At 42.9% G+C, this 16,890-nt stretch overlaps 1 long non-coding RNA gene across 1 annotated transcript in view; it reads left to right on the top strand.

Annotated features, from left to right (window-relative positions):
- Positions 1 to 16,675, top strand: part of LOC125486491 — a 22,974-nt gene extending 6,299 nt beyond the window's left edge. Inside the window, exon 3 of the long non-coding RNA XR_007265156.1 lies at positions 16,619 to 16,675. This is a non-coding gene — a long non-coding RNA (uncharacterized LOC125486491). The remainder of the gene's footprint in view (positions 1 to 16,618) is intronic.
- The last annotated feature ends 215 nt before the right edge of the window (positions 16,676 to 16,890 follow it).

Below are 16,890 nucleotides of genomic sequence, written 5' to 3'. Positions count from 1 at the left end.
AGCCTCTCTGCTCCTATGATGCTGCTTGGCCTGCTGTGTTCATCCAGCCCTGCACCTTGATGTCTCGGATTCTCCAGCATCTGCAGTTCCTACTATCTCTGAGATGGAGAGGAGATTAGGATGCTAATTAGCAACAGTGTGGCATCAGCTTCATGGGGGTATAAACCCAAGATAACAAAACAATGTAATGAAGTATACTACATTAAATTGTGCATAATATAACCTGGGGCTCTATTGAACAGCCAGAGCATCATTTACAACAGGCACAACTTTGGATTTATTCAGCACCTGTAATGTGCCAAGTAGATCGCCAATCCGAGGCTGCAGAAATTGAAGATTAATCTTTAGGATACTTCTGCAAATGACCCAAGAGGTTTTAAATTTTTCTTCTATTTCCCTTGAACACAGGTATTCACTAGTTATGAAAATGTCAGGGAAAGGCTGTTTCAAGAACACTCATTACAGTGGACCAAAGAATCTATCCCATTTCCAATTAGACATGGACAAAAGATTGACCAATAGCAAGACTGTAGGACCAGCATGCAGACTGTAGGGCCGGAGGTAGTCTTTGAAGAGATGTGTACATTGTAGAGACAGGGTGTAGTCTGTAGGAGCAGTGTGTAGATTGTAGGGGCTGGGTTTAGACTGAAGGATGTAGACTGTACAGGCAAAATGTAGTTTTGAGGGGCCAGGTGTAGACTGTAAGGACAGGGTGTAGACTATAGGGGCAGTCTGCAGATTCTAGAGACAGGATGTAGACTGTAGGGGCTGGATGTAGACTGTAGGAGTGCTGTGTAACTGTAGAAGCAGGATGTAGACTCTAGGGACAGTGTGTACTGTAGAAGCAAGGGCTAGTCTGAGGGGCAGGTTGTAGACCTAGTGGAGGGATGTTACTGTAGAAGCAGTGTGTAGATTGTGGTGGTGTATACTGTAGGGGTAGGTTTAGAAAGGGACATGGTATAAACTGTAGGTGCTAGGTATAGACTGTACGGGCAGGATGCAAAATCTAGAAAGAGTGCAGACTTTAGTGGGGGGGTAACTGTAGGAGGATTATTGACTGTAGTGGAGGGCTGTAGATTATAGAAACACTGTGTAGAGTAAAGGGGCACTGTATAGATTATAATGGCAGGATGCAAATTTTATTGGAGGCATGTAGACTGTAGGGGCAGGGAGTAGACACTAAGAGCAGGGTATAGACTGTAAGGGCAGGGTGTCGACTGTACAAGCAGGGTATAGACTGTAGGGACAGGGTATAGACTGTAGGGACAGGGTATAGACTGTAGGGACAGGGTATGGACTGTAGGGGCAGGGTGTAAATTCTTGGAGCAGTGTATAGACTGTAGGGATAGAGTATAGACTGCATGAAGCAGGGCAGTTTGAATAAATGAAACCAAGTTGACAACTCTTTTCCCAAGATGCTTCACAGGAATATAAAAACAACATTTGACCGTGAGCCACTCAATGAGCTATTGTTACAGGTATTGGTAGTGATTGGCCTGTCTGCTGCACCATGGGGCTGCTCATACTCAGGAACACGGTGTTTGTTCTGTGCAAGATTTGGTTATGGATTGCTACATTTCTACACAGCCACGCAGCTCAGAGGGGCAATGGGTTGGAGAGATCTGGGAGGCTGCGGAGATAGCGTTAGGCAAATTGAAAAATAGGGAATACCATTAGCAATGCAAACTTGGAACTGAATGTACTGGAACTCCATTTTGAAGTGTACAAGATGTGTCAGATCAGTATTGTCTTAATCACCAGTTTTCATTGCTTGCCCTTTCCGAAGAGAATTTTAGAATTGGTAGTGCCTATGTGTAACATTCAGTCCAGCATTCAGTGGTGAAGAATATACCTCAGTTTAGTGCTGTCATGAAGTTGTCACATACAGACTATTAATACTTGTTCCATCGACTGATTTAATATTTGATACTTACATTTAGAAGAAAACGCCTTTAATTAAGACAAGGTACTGAGTGCAGAAGCGACCTGACCTAAACATTGGCCAAGCCCCACAGAGAATTACAAAATGGATGTCTCAAAAACATCTTCATGCTAAGTTAGTTAAAACTAACACAGGCATCTCAAATGTACGAACAAAGCCAGTGACAAAGGAGATCTACCTGAAAACATAAAGAGGGAGCTCAGGGACACTATGACAGGCTCCCTGATACCTGCTCATTCTCCACCTTCTCTGCATTGCTCACACTGCAGAGTTGGACAATTCCAGGGCTGGCTGATCACCCTGAACTGCGGCTATGTTAATTTAGTAAAACGAGAGCACTCTGTATAAAACACAGCAGATGGGTGATAAATCTTCAGTCTCCAATGCACACAGTTATAAAGGGCATAAATCACTGAATTTATTACATGACTTTATTAGCAATAAATAAAGTGTAGAAATACAGAAATGCTCCAAACCGCAGAGGCCCACTTCCTTCTATAACATCATCAGTAAAGACCTGTTTGCTGAGATCTTGAAGACCCTAGTGTTGTATAAACACAGCTTGGCCTGTCTAGTTTGGCAGACTGCAACATGTACCCTGGAGTCTTCGACTCAGGCTGGGAGACTGTGGGCTCATGTTCCTCAAGCTGCTGGAATCATTGCTTTAATCCACAGGATATTGCAGCACCCAACTCAGGACGACTGTTCCGAGAGTCTCCAATGTTCATCTCCTCAATCCTGCTGCATGTTATGCAGACAATAAAATCACAGAGGTATTCAAGTAAAATATGCTTCTTTTCTCATTTTAAGTGAATACTTTAATTCGAAAAATATTACAAAAAAGGGTGCATGAACTGCCAACTGATGTGATATCGCCTCTTGGAAAATGCCAAGTTTGTGTTAGCAACCTACATCAGTCAGTGAAAGCATCAAGAGGCACAGCACTTCCCACCTCCACCCCCACCACCCAGCTGCTGTCACCACACCCCCTCGACTGTCAACTCAGTCTAACATAAAACCTCCCACAATAAAATAACAAATACTGCCCCCTTCACTTTGAGATACCCCAAGAACTGGTGTATCTCATGCTGTCAGTACTTGCATAAAAACTACTCTGAGGCTGCTTGCTCCCTATCACTAAGTAAGGTTTGTCATCTCCTTATGTACTGTAACACCTGTGCACAGCAGGCTATTGAATACAGCTCTCTGGTGCAGTGTCTAAGACCTCTTTATTCACACACTCACTCTAAACTGGAGTCTTCCTTTACTGATAGCACAGCCATGTGATCAATTACATCATCATAATTTACATGCAGTCCCTGGGTTACAAATGGATCTGTTCTTGAGTACTTTTGTAAGTCAATTTCTACATAAGTCAGAACACAACACAGTACAGTAAAAAGATGGCATTTGTAAGTACATGCAAATGTTCACATGTCCGACCCTTAAAATTAATATCAATACACAATCTTGCTTGTAAGTACAAGTGTCTGTAATTCGGGCGTTCATAAATTGGGGACTGTCAGTGTACAATTATCATTGTGTCACAGTGGGTGAATTCACAGGTAAGATCTGACAGGGTTCTGTTTGCCAGCTGTGATTTTAGTGCCTCTATTTTCAGTCCATGTGATAATTGAATCTATGGATAACCTGGCTGTTACTACGGTGATGGTCGGCCATTTGGTAAACTTTCCGTTGTCTTCCTTCAGTTTCTGACCCCATCAGGGACCATTTGGATTTCCTACATGACTCTGTAAGCAGAGATTGACTTCCAAAACCTTTACCAAGTAGTGAGGTTTGGCAGCTGGTGTTAGTCAGTGATCTGAATGCGAGAGATATCACATTTGAGACCAGTTTTGTCCTCAGGTGTCACCAACTTTTGGCTCGTGGGTCACACTCTCACCTCAGAGTTAGGGGTTTCAAGCACAGCCTGTTACACCGCTGAGGGAATACTGTGCTGTCAGAGGCAGTGTCCATGAAATACAATGGCAAATTGAGTTCTCATCTACTCTCTCAGGTGGATTGAAAAGTTCCCATGGCATTGTTTAGAAAAGGAGCGGGGAAGGTGACTAAACCAGGGTAGGGGAGTCCAAAACTAGAGAGCGTAGGTTTAAGGTGAGAGGGGCAACTTTTTCACATAGAGGGTGCTGCAGGTAAATTATTGGAGGTGATTTTAAAAGATAGGATTTATGGACATTTAGAGAGGCAAAAATTGCTTAGCGATAGCATGGTTTTGTGCAAGGAAAATCGTGTCTCACAAACTCGAGATTTTTGAGGAAATTACCAAGACAATTGATGATAGCAGAGCGGTAAACATTGTTTACTTGGACTTCAGTAAAGTCTTCAACAGGTTCCACAGGGTAGACTAATTAGTAAAGTTAGGTCACAGGGGATTCAGGGTGATCTTGCTAATTGGCAATTAGCTATTGGCTATTGACTAAGCCATAATTGGCTTGAAGGCAGGAGACAGAGAGTGGTGGAGGAGGGTTTCTTTTTGGACTGGAGGCCTGTGACCAGCGGTGTTGTTCTGGGTTCTCTTTTGTTTGTTATTTATATAAATGATTTGGATGAGAATATAGAAGGCATAGTTAGTAAGTTTACAGATGACACTGAAATTGGTGGCACAGGGGACAGTGAGGAAGGTTTTCTAAGATTACAAAGGGATCTTGATTTGGATAAGTACATGAATAGGATTGGTTTGGAGGGATATGGGCCAGGAGTAGGCAGGTGGGACTAGTTTAGTTTGGGATTATGTCATCTGGACCGAACGGTCTGTTTCCATGCTGTATGACTCTATGACTTTGCGACTATTTGTAGGGAATGAGCTGCCAGAGGAAGTGGTAGAGGTGGGTACAATTACAACATTTAAAAGGCATCTGGGTTGGTACGTGAGTAGGAAGGGTTTAGAGGGATATGGACCAAATGCTGGCAGACGTGGCTAGTTCAGTTCAGGTTGGTGTGGACGAGTTGGGCCGAAGGGTCTGTTTCTATGCTCTAGAACATTATAACTCACAAATCCCTCACATCACCCAACTAAAATCAGCATATATTGTTAAATGGGACTTGTACGAGCCTAACCTTGTGGATTTTGAGAAAGAGTTTTATACTTTGATGTAGCGGTCGTCTGAGTTAACTTTGTTAATAAAATGAATGTAAATCAACCAATTAAAATAGCAAAGCATATGTGAGTAGCTCAGTTTGTGTGTTATTACCGTCTTATATTACAAGCACATCCAAGTCAAAAAAAGGGGGAAAAAAGAATCCTGTTACAAATCGGAGGTCTCCTTTAGCTATAATCAGACGAAGAGTTTATTAGCTAGTTTGCATGAAGGTGCCTGGGGAGCCCTTTGTCACTGTCTGTTCACTGAGTGGTAAAGTGTAATCTTCCTCTGAAAAGCTCTAATCTGTCGACAGTTTATTTCCATATTCCACAGACCATCAGTCATTCTCCCTCCTAATGACACCCTGCCTGAATGGAACGCTGTCAGCAATTATTCACATGCACAATGGGTGCTGAGTTAACCTCACACATTCTTCCAGAGATCAGAAGACAGTGAAGGAGGGAGATTGGAAAAAACATATACTTAAAAAATATATAAACAGGAGTAGGTCAGAAAAATAAGGAATTTGTTCTTGATAGCACCTGGCAAGGAGATCACCGATGAGAAGTTAAATGTATTGCCTTTTTCAATATTGATAGTAATATTTACCAAGTCTACAATGGGGGTTTAATGGACTTGTGTTGAAGTGGTAATGACCCAGCTTTGAGCCAGAGGAGCTGAGTTCAAGTCCTACATGCTCCCAAAGGATCTTATCACATCTGAACACTTCAATGAAAATATTTACAGTGGGGTTTAAAGGAATTGCTCCCTGGTCCCCAAGTTGTAATCATTAATATTTCTTTGATTTTTATAAAACTATCTTCCAGCTAAGAAACAAAAAGGAAAATTCAGTGAATTGTTTTTCTGGAAGCCACTTCTGTGCAGTGAGAGTGAAAGAGTCACATTCCCAAGGAGACTTTATAAATTGGCAGCAATATTTGGCTTTACTGTAAAAAAAAATGCTTCTTTCATGTTTTGGACTGCACCTGTTAACTCAGACTGTGCCATTCACAAAAAAGACCTGCAGCTATGACCCTAACACAAGAAAATGCTGTTGTCTCAAGGGCTACCATTTCTAGCTTTCGGGTTGGCACACACTCTATGGGCCGAAAGGCCTCTTCTCTGCTGTAAGTCCCTATGACTCAATTTCTTTATATCTCTGGGTGTGATATTCTAGGGCATGTCAATCTAAAAACGGAGGAGGTGGTGTTTTGAAAAGCATTAAGATAGAAAAGTCCCCAGGATCTAATGGGATCTATCCCAGAATGCTGAGGGAGGCAGGAAATTGCTGGGGCCTTGTATGAAATCTTTACATCAACTTTAGTCAAGGGAGAGGATCCAGAGGTCTGGAGAATAGCCAACATTTTTCCTTTGTTTACGAAGGGCAAATGCGATAATCTGGGAAATTACAGGCTGGTGAACTTTAAATCAGTGGGAGAAATTTCTCAAGGACAGGATTTCCTCACATTTGAAAAAATGTGGAATTATTAGTGATAGGCAGCATGGTTTTGCGTGGGGAAGATCATATCACACAAATTTGATTGAGTTTTTTGAGGAAGTGACACAGATGATTGATGAGGGCACTGCAGTGGATGTTGTCTATGTGGAATTTAGCAAGGCCTTTGACAAGGTCCCTCATGGCAGGCTGACACAGAAGATGAAGTCACCTGGGATCCACAGTGAGCTGGTAAGTTGGATACAGAACTGGCTTGGTCATAGAAGACAGAGATTAGTGGAGATCTTCTGACTAGAGATTTACGACCAGTGGTGTTCCACAGGGATCAGTGCTGGGATCCTTGTTGTTTGTAATACAAATAAATGATTTGGAGAAGAATGTAGGTGACCTGATTAATAAGTTTGTGGATGACACAAAGATTGGAGGAGCTACGGATAGTGAGGAGAATTGTCAGAGGATACGGCAGGATATAGTGGGCTGAAAACTTCAACAGAGAACTGGCAGATGGAATTTAATCCGGACAAATTTGAAGTGATGTATTTTGGAAGATTTAATTCAGGAGGGAAGTATACAGTAAATGGCGGAACCATCAATAGCATCAATATACAGAAGGACTTAGGCATACAGGTCCACAGTTCCCTGAAAGTGACAGCACAAGTAGATAAATCATAGAATCCCTACAGTGTGGAAACAGGCCCTTCGGCCCAACACATCCACACTGACCCTCACAGCATCCCACCCAGAACCCCCGTCCCCCATAACCCATGACCCATAACCCATAACCCACCTAAGCGACACATCCCTGAATATTACGGGCAATTTGGCATGGCCAATCCACTTAGCCTGCACATCTTTGGACTGTGGGAGGAAACTGGAGCACCCAGAGGAAACCCACGCAGACACGGGGAGAATGTGCAAACATCACACAGATAGTCGTCCAAGAGTGGAATTGAACCTGGGTCTCTGGCGCTGTGAGGCAGCAGTCCTAACCACTGAACCAAAGGCATATGGCATACTTGTCTTCATCAGTCAGGGCACAGAGTATAAAAATTGGCAAGTCATGTTGCAGATATAACTTTAGTTCAGCCACATTTGGACTATTGTGTACATTTCTGGAGAGGGTATGGAAAAGGTTTACCCAGGATGTTGCCTGGTTTGGAAAGATATTAGCTACAAGGAGAGGTTGGACAAACACGATTTGTTTTCACTTGAATGTTGAGGGATGGGGGGGTGCACTGATAGAAGTTTACAAAATAATGAGAGGCAATGATAGGGTGGATGGATAAAGTCTTTTCCCAGGGCAAAAAAATCAATTACATAGGTTTAAGGTGAAAGGGTTATGTTTAAAAGAGATGTGACAGGTGAGTATTTTACACAGAAGGTGGTAAGTGCCTGGAATCCAATGCCAGAGGAGGTGGTATATGTGGATCCATAGCTACATTTAAGAGGTTTTTAGTTTAGGAAGGCATCATGTATTGGCGCAGGCTTGGTGGGTTGAAGGGCCTGTTCCTGTGCTGTACTGTTCTTTGTTTTCTCTCTCATGGTGTCTCACTGTCTATCTAGCAGCTCTTTTCTCTCACTGTATCCCATTAACAATACTGGTTCATCCCTTTTTAGTTTTATTTATTCAAGTACCTGTGTTTGATGCTGGTAAGACCAATGTTTATTGGCCATCCTTAATTGCACTCAAGAGCGCGCTGGAGGGAGACACTGTCTTAAATCAGTGAAGTGGTTGTGCCATTGATACATCCACATGTGGTGCTATTAGAAGGTGAGTTCCAGAACTCTGACTCTTGGACTTATTGCTGTCGATGCTGTTTCCAAATGGTGTGGAGTACGGAGTCACCAGCTGACAGAGGAACGTAGGTAATCAGCAGGAGATTTCCTCGACCCTCTTCAACCTGAGACTTCATGGGGACTGGATCCAATGTTCAGGGCCAGGCCTCCCCCCAAACTGTGTGCCACCACCTCTAGAGTGTCCAGTGAGGCAGGTTAAATCCCAGGATGGGCATTCATTGAGTATGATTATAACAGGCAGTTGCTTAACTAATCTGTGGGATGACTCCAAATTTTGACATAATTTTAATGAGGAGGACTTTGCAGTGTCAACTGGGGCAAGTCAAACCTTTGTTGTGTCTGCAGCCGATGTCAATGTTGAATGGCCTGCAGTTTAATTCTCATCCAACTTTCTGTAGCAGCTTACATCCAACTGAGGGGCTTGTTAAAAGTGATTTGGGAGGACTGTTCTTTTGATTGTCTGTCTCTCTCTCTCTTTCACTTTTCTTGAGCTTTAAATACTTCAACCGATATTTTGTTCCTTCAGCCTGAAATGGCATGGAAATGTTGACACTTTTTTCCTGCTCTTTCCCAGGAAATCTGTTCAGACTGGAGTTCAATTGAAAATTTCAAAACTATGATTGATTGGCTTTTGCTAGGCAATGGTATTGAGCAACTAAGGTGTGTAGATAGAGTTAGGATATGATTCAGCCATCATTTAATTGAATGGCATAACTGACTGGTTAGACTGAATGGCCTCTTCTTGTTCCTATGATCGTATTGTATTATTTTTCATAGACTCAATATCTATTGTATCCTTTTCTCTTCCAATCTGCAGAATATTAAAATCAAATTTGTCATCGCATAAGCACCACATCAAAATGATTTCACTTGGTCCTATTTTAACCTATCCTATCCTTTTCACCTCTCCCCACCACCCTCCAAACCCATCCCTCCCCCACAGCCCCCCCCCCCCCCCCCCTTTCCTCCAAACCCCACCCCCCCCCACAGCCCCCCCCTCCCCCGCTATGTCATTCAGATCTCAGCCTCCCCAACCACCCCCCACCCCGCAACCATCACCACCCACCGCCCCGCCCCACCCCACCCCATCTTCTCCCCCTCCCCCCCACACTTTGTTATTCAGATCTTGGTTTCTTTACTAATAAAAAATTGCCAAACTGACAGTTCTGGTCTCTGGAAAAACTAGGGACGCAGAGGAATGACTGGCTAGGAATTGAACTTTGTCATTCACTTGTTCAAAGCTAGTTATAGAGTAAAGAGGAAGGAATGGTGGGGCAGTCTTTAACAAGGGAAGATAACAAAGTCAGGCCACCCTGAAGCGATGTTAACAAAATCTTCTTCACAGTTTCAGCCTACCACACTCCCATCACAACATTTGTTGACAGTGAGGCATTTAGTTGTGTGGAAGGGGGAGATCCAGCCATCTGGCCAATTCCACTCCGATCTCTTGCTGTCACCAATGTGCCAACATACTTCTGAAGAAGGGTCACTCGACCCCAAATGTTAACTCTGCTTTCTCTCCATGGATGCTGCCAGACCTGCAGAGGTTTTCCAGCAATTTCTGGTTTTGTCGCTAACCCAGTAGTGGACAGTAGGTTCATTATGATAGCAAACACTGATGTGTTTGTGGGCTCCTCAGCACTCAGCACTCAGCACTCAGCACATGATCAAGGGGCCCTGGCATGAGGAAGGGGAGGAGACCACTGAAACACACCCTCTTGTACTTGCTGCTGAACTCCCATCTCCTCCCTACAACTCTAGCTCTTGAACCCCTTCCCACCATTGCTCATCTGGGCCTGGTTCCCTGATCCAAGGCCTCAAGGGGATGTAGCAGCTACTGCTTCCCTGGTGGTGCTGTTCAGTGCAGCCTCTGATTGGCTGGTAGTTCCTAGCAGCCCCTAGTTCCCTTCATCCCAGATTTTGGGGGGGAGAGAGGAAGGAGCAGGAAAGGTCATAGGTGACCTGTTAAGTGCCTGATTGGCACATGATACCTTCTCAAAAAGAGATTACATATATTTCACTCTCACTGTTGGCAAGACCCCCATCATCTCAATAAGGTTCTGCCCAAAGGATGGTAAGTGTGAAAGTCTTTCTCACTAAAAAACAAAATACCGGCTAATAATAATGATTAAATCTGTGTTCAGTAGATGATTGCAAGCAAAAGTCATTGAGGGATATGAAGCCAAGACAGTCAGCTGCAGGTTAGGATACAGGTTAACCATGGTACTGTACCACTAGTACAGGGCAATTCCTGTTGCTATGTCAACCTACAAGAAGCAGGAACTAACATTCCTTAAGAACACATCCTGGAGAGGGCTCAGATAGGGAAACCTGGGACATGAACACCGCTCCCACTAGATCATGAGGATATCTCCAGCTACGTTGTACTATGGGTGACAAGGAACGAAAACCTTCCCACAGCCCTATGTTACAGCAGACTGGATCAGATCAGATGCAAAATCAATAAATACAAGAAAAGGATAAATGTAACTATTCAAAGTTACATAGTGATACAGTGGTTAGCACTGCTGCCTCACAGCACCAGGGACCCGGGTTCGATTCCACCCTTGGGTGACTGTCTGTGTGGAGTTTGCACGTTCTCCCCGTGTCTGTGTGGGTTTCCTCCGGGTGCTCCGGTTTACTCCCACAGTCCAAAGATGTGCAGGTTAGGGTGGATTGGCCATGGGGAATTGCCCATAGTGTCCAGGGATGTGTGGATTAGGTGGGTTATGGGGGATGGGTCTGGGTGGGATGCTTTGAGGGTCGGTGTGTAGTTGTTGGGCCGAAGGGCCTGTTTCCACACTGTAGGGATTCTAAAAAATCTTTCTTCTCTGCAGTACCTAAAATCTCTCAAACCTCGAATGCCTGAACGCTCCCAAAGAAAGTATGTAGTGAAAGTTCAAAACATTCTCTTTGAGGCATTCAAGAAGGCATTGCATGATTATTTGGATAAAAGTAAAGTATAAGGGTATGGGGGAGAAAACAGGAGACTGGCACTCGGCAATGATGTTGTTTTGAAGGACTGGTGAAGGTACGATGGGCCAAAAGACCTCCTTCTGTATGTTAACTCAGAGTCATAGAGGTGTACAACTCGGAAACAGATCCTTCAGTCCAACCCATCCATGCCGACCAGCTATCCCAAATTAATCTAGTCCCATTTGCCAGCCTTTGGCCCATATCCCTCTTAACCCTTCCTACTCATATACCATACAGATGCCTTTTAAAAGTTGTAGTTGTACCAGCCTCCGCTACTTCTTCTGTCAGCTCATTCCATATACACACCACACTCTGCGTGAAAAAGTTGACCCTTAGGGCCCTTTCAAATCTTTCTCCTCTCGCCTTAAACCGATGCCTTCTAGTTTTGGACTCCTCCTCCTCCTCCTCCCTCCCCCCCACCCCGATCCTGGGGAAAAGACCTTGTCTATTTATCCTATCCATGCCCCTCATGATTTTATAAACTTCTGTTAGGTCACCCCTCAGTCTCCACCGCTCCATGGAAAAAAGTCCCAGCCTATTCAGTCTCTCCCTGTAGTTCAAACCCTCAACCCTGGCAACATTCCTGTAAATCTTTTCTACACCCTTTCAAGTTTCACAACATCCTTCCTATAGCTGGGAGACCAGAACTGAATGCAGTATTCCAAAAGTGGCCTAACCATTATCCTATACAGCTACAACATGGCCTCCCAACTCCTACGCTCAATGCACTGACCAATAAAGGCAAACATACCAAACGCCTTCTTCACTACCCTGTCTACTTGCAACTCCACTTTGAAGGAACTATAAACCTGCACTCCAAGGTCTCTTTGTTTGGTAACAGTCCCCAACATCTTGCCATTAAATAGATACATCCTGCACTGATTTGCCTTTCCAAAATGCAGCACCTCTCATTTATCTAAATTAAGCTCCATCTGCCACTCCTTACCCATTGACCCATCTGATCAATGTCCTCTTGTACTCTGAGGTAACCTTCTTTGCTGTCCACTACACCATCAATTTTGGTGCCATCTGCAAACTTACTAACCACACCTCCTATATTCTCATCCAAATCATTTATATAAATGACTAGAAGCAATGGACCCAACACCGATCCTTGTGGCTCACCGCTGATAACAGGACTCCAGACCAAAAAGAAACCCTCCACTCTTTTGTGATTCTGAATTTTTTAGTTTAACATTCTTTTCAAAACCTCATTTTGGACATTAAAAACTTTCCAGTGCTGTGCAAAAATATCAGCCAAGTTAGATTTCAGGATGCATAAGCTGTGAGACATCAGTGACCAGTATGATGCATGTTCATTATATAACAGTGACTCTAGATCATACTGGCTTGACCCAATTGACATTGAAAAGTTCTGTCACAGCGGCACCTATTGGTATGACAGGTATTGCAGATATTTATAATGAGTTTTCAGTGAAGTATGGTCCCACGTATGAAAGTAATTTTATGATAGAAATTTTACACTAAAAGCAATGGCAATTTGGGAGACAGAGACATAATGTTGAAAAAGTTGGTTGTTCTAGTATCAATTATAGGAAATATTAGAACTTATTATGAAGGAAATCTTAACAACAGGCTTAGAAAAGCATGGTATGATCAGAGTAAATACACTTTTACAAAAGGGAAATCATGGTTGTTTTGTCAATGTAACAAGAGGATAAAGGGGAAAGCAGGAGTTATGATATACTTGGATATCCAAAAGGCGTTTGAAAAGGTGCAACACAAAAGGTGAATACGAAAGATATGGTCTCATGGATTTGGGACAATATATTAGCATGAATGGAGGATTCACTAACTCAGGAAGAAGAAATTAAGGATAAATGTGGTATTTACAAATTGAAACGATGTGACTAATGGAGTGTCACAAAGATTAGTGCTGGGGCCTCAGCTATTTACAATTTACATGATGACTTAGATTGAAGCAACTGAGTATAATGTATCCTCGTTTGCTGGTGGTACAAAGCTAGATGGGAATGCAAAATATTAGGGCACAAAAAGTTGGCAAAGAGGTTAAAAAACAAGACATTTAATGTAAGGAAATGTCAGGGAATTCAATTCAGTAATAAAGAAAGAAGACCAGAATAGTTTTCTAAAAAGTGTGAAAATTTTAATTTTTTTTATTGAAGGAGAGTTGTAATACAAGAAAATCTTGCCACAGTTGTATAGTGCTTTGGTAAGATCACGCAACTGTGGGTGGCTTTGACCTCTATTTGTAAGGAAGGATGGATTTCCTTCAGAAAAGCTACAGCGAAGGTTCACCAGTTCGGCTCTAGGGATGAGAAGGTTTTTCTATGACGAAACAGTGAGTGATTAGAAGAACGGGAGGCGAAATCACCGAAAAATACAAGAGGCTGGGGCAGAATAGACACTGGGAGATCACTGAGATGGAAATCTATCACACAGGGGTGCAGTCTCTGGATAACTGGGTCAATAATTTAACACTGAGGTGAGAAGGAGAAATTTCTTTAAGTAGAGGATTGGGAATCTTTGGAATTCTTACCCCATAGGCTTGCAGATGCTTCCTCATTGAACATATTCCAGGAGGGAGAAGCAGATATTCTATCTCTGAGAATCTAGGAAAGTGCAATTAAGACAGAAAACCAATTATGATTGCATTGAATGGAGGAGATGGCTCAAAAAGCCAAATGGTTGACTCCTGCTCTATTTTATTTCATTCTCATCGAGGTTTGTCTGCTGTACAGACTGAGTATGTGAGATGCAAAACTGTGTAGTGTGTATCCCAGTGTAGCATATTTACATATTGGCAGTTCCTGTTCTGAAACTAAAGATTTGTGTTTTTAATATAAGCAGTTTTCACAAAACTGTGACAGAAACAAGACAAAAATAAATAAGTTTAGTACAAGATGTTGATGCAGATAGGAAGGTTTTGAATATTTTGTGTGTTTTAAATTGACTCTAAAAATATATTGAAAATGCTTTTCCCTGCACTTAGGTTTAATTGTTGATTACTAAATGTCTTACTCTTGGGAATTTTCACTAACAACACATGCCTTTGCCACTGTAAATACGATGGTACATTAGCCGAGGATGGGGGCTTGACCAAGCTAAAAAGTGTTTGACGATCGTTTATATACTTTATGAATCGAATCAGTGGGTCAGCATTGAAAAGATAAAGGAGAGTAAATAGCACCCTTGTGCTATGTAGTATACATTTCAGACCAATTTTCAGAAGTTCTGTATTCTAGCATTTATGACCAGAATAAAATATTTAAAAACACTAATAGATGAATTTGCTGTATTTCAAATTCAAGTCTGGTTTGAGCTAAGGAAGATAAAGATGGTTCTGGCTGCGTGGAACATATGCAGGACAACCTGTTTAAGGCACATAGCTGCAGTGTGAATGTATTTTCACAGACGCAGTCTGGCATTATTTGATATTCACAATTAGTATCTCCTGAAGAGAGGTAAACTTTTACCAACTGTGGAAGGGTAAGATGGATAATGTTCTCAAAGCACTCAGTGGTCTTTTGCTGCTGATATTCTATGACTGTGGCATGAGTAACATTCAAGGAGATTTACTGGGAGGTAAAGTTATTCAAATAGATACCATTTTGTTCTCAAAGAAGGGCACAGACTACGTTGAGACACTGAAGCTTGTGTACTTATGAAGTAAGCAGCACAGTGATTCAGTGGTTAGCGCTGGTGCTTCACAGTGCCACAGACCCAGGTTTGATTCCACCCTTGGGTTATTGTCTGTGTGGATATTCTCCCTGTGTCTGCATGGGCTTCCTCTGGGTGCTTTGGTTTCCTCCCACAGTCCAAAGATGTGCAAGTTAGGTGGATTGGCCATGGGAAATTGCCCATAATGTGCAAGCTAGGTGTATTAGCAATGGGAAATGTAATGTTCCAGGGATAGGTTAAGAATCATAGAATCCCTACAGTGTGGAAACAGGCCCTTCGGCCCAACAAGTCCACACCGACCCTTGGAGAATCCCACCCAGACCCATCCTCCTATAACCCACACACCCTGAATACTACGGGCAATTTAGCATGGCCAATCCACCTAGCCTGCACATCTTTGGACTGTGGGAGGAAACTGGAGCACCCAGAGGAAACTGGAGCACCCAGAGGAAACCCACGCAGACACGGGGAGATGTGCAAACTCTGCACAGACAGTCGCCCAAGGCTGGAATTGAACCCAGGTCCCTGGCATTGTGAGGCTACAGTGCTAACCACTGAGCCATTGTGCTGCCCTGGTTCTGGTCTGGTTCTGGGTGGGATGCTCTTCAGAGGGTCAGTGTGGACTCAATGGACAAAATGGCCTGCTTCCACACTGTAGGGATTCTATGATAAGCACATTTTGCCTTCCACTTGGTCAATGGAAAACCCATTGTGGTCATGTCTTGTCATGACCCACCAGGTCTGGCAAAATCTTTTTCGAAATCATGCCTTCACATGTTATGGTTAGTGCTGGTAATGCCAGCATTTACTGTCCATCCCAATTTGCCCACACATTGAAAAGGTGGTGGGTAGCCATCTTCTCAAATACAAATGATTACTTTGCCTAGCCATTTCACAAGGTAGTTAAAAGTCAATTATGTTGTTGTCAGGTGCAATCCAGACTAAGTTAGGATACCATATTTCCTTACCTCATAATCATTAGTGAAAAATCTTTGCAACAATCCAGTAGTTTCTGGGTCACCACCTTAGATTTATTTATTAATTGAGCTTCTCAGCTGCCATGGCTGGATCTGACTTCATGTCTCTGCATAACTAGTCCAGCAACACAACCACAATGCCACCATGAATTTGGCAAAGTATAGGCACAGCCAAAGTAGACCAAGACACAAAAGAGATGGAATAAGGAGAATAACAGATCAACTTAGAGAAAGAGAGAGGGATGTTAAACTGAAATTAAACTACCAATGAAGGAGGGAAAACAGACAGAGCAGACAGAGCATGTTGTGTAAGATGGTTCTGTAGGCATTAATATTCATGTTACGTTGGCTCCACCTATTCAACTGATGCCACACAGTCTGAGATTGAGGAGAGAAGGAGTTCTAACTTTCAGAGGGAGCAGATGGATCTGTACTGACTCCCTAAGGTCTTGTAATTGTGCCTGACCAAATGTAGTTGTACTTACTACTGTCCTGCAATGAACCCTCTTGTTACCTGAGAACCGTCCTCTTCTGACGATACTGTATGGTGGTGTATCCTCAACCACCAATCACCAGATAGGCCTAAGACATTAATAACATAAACATGACAAAATAAACCTGGGTAATGACTAACGGACTTGTAATAAAATCAGACTCTCAACTCACACGGGCATAATATCATATGAAATATGGCTCTGTTTTACAGATAAAGGGCCTCAAGATGATGGGGAAGATGACAGGAAACTGTAACCAAACAACAAAGGTATTACGATTTGTGGTACATGTAAAAGTGATCGGCAATGGCTCATAAAAACTGTAATCGGATTAGAAGCAGATTTCGGGGGGTAGGGGCAGGTGGTGGCAGTGATATGCCACATTCAACAAGGCAATTGTATTCAACCAAGACAAATGAAGTGAAGCCAAGGATTGGTGGCAAGGATTTACCCCAAACACCCAATTCCTCACATTGGTAGAGAG

The sequence above is a fragment of the Rhincodon typus genome, chromosome 29, assembly GCF_021869965.1.
Source record: "Rhincodon typus isolate 14 chromosome 29, sRhiTyp1.1, whole genome shotgun sequence".
NCBI lineage: Eukaryota > Metazoa > Chordata > Chondrichthyes > Orectolobiformes > Rhincodontidae > Rhincodon > Rhincodon typus.
This window is presented reverse-complemented; position numbering and strand designations above follow the sequence as displayed.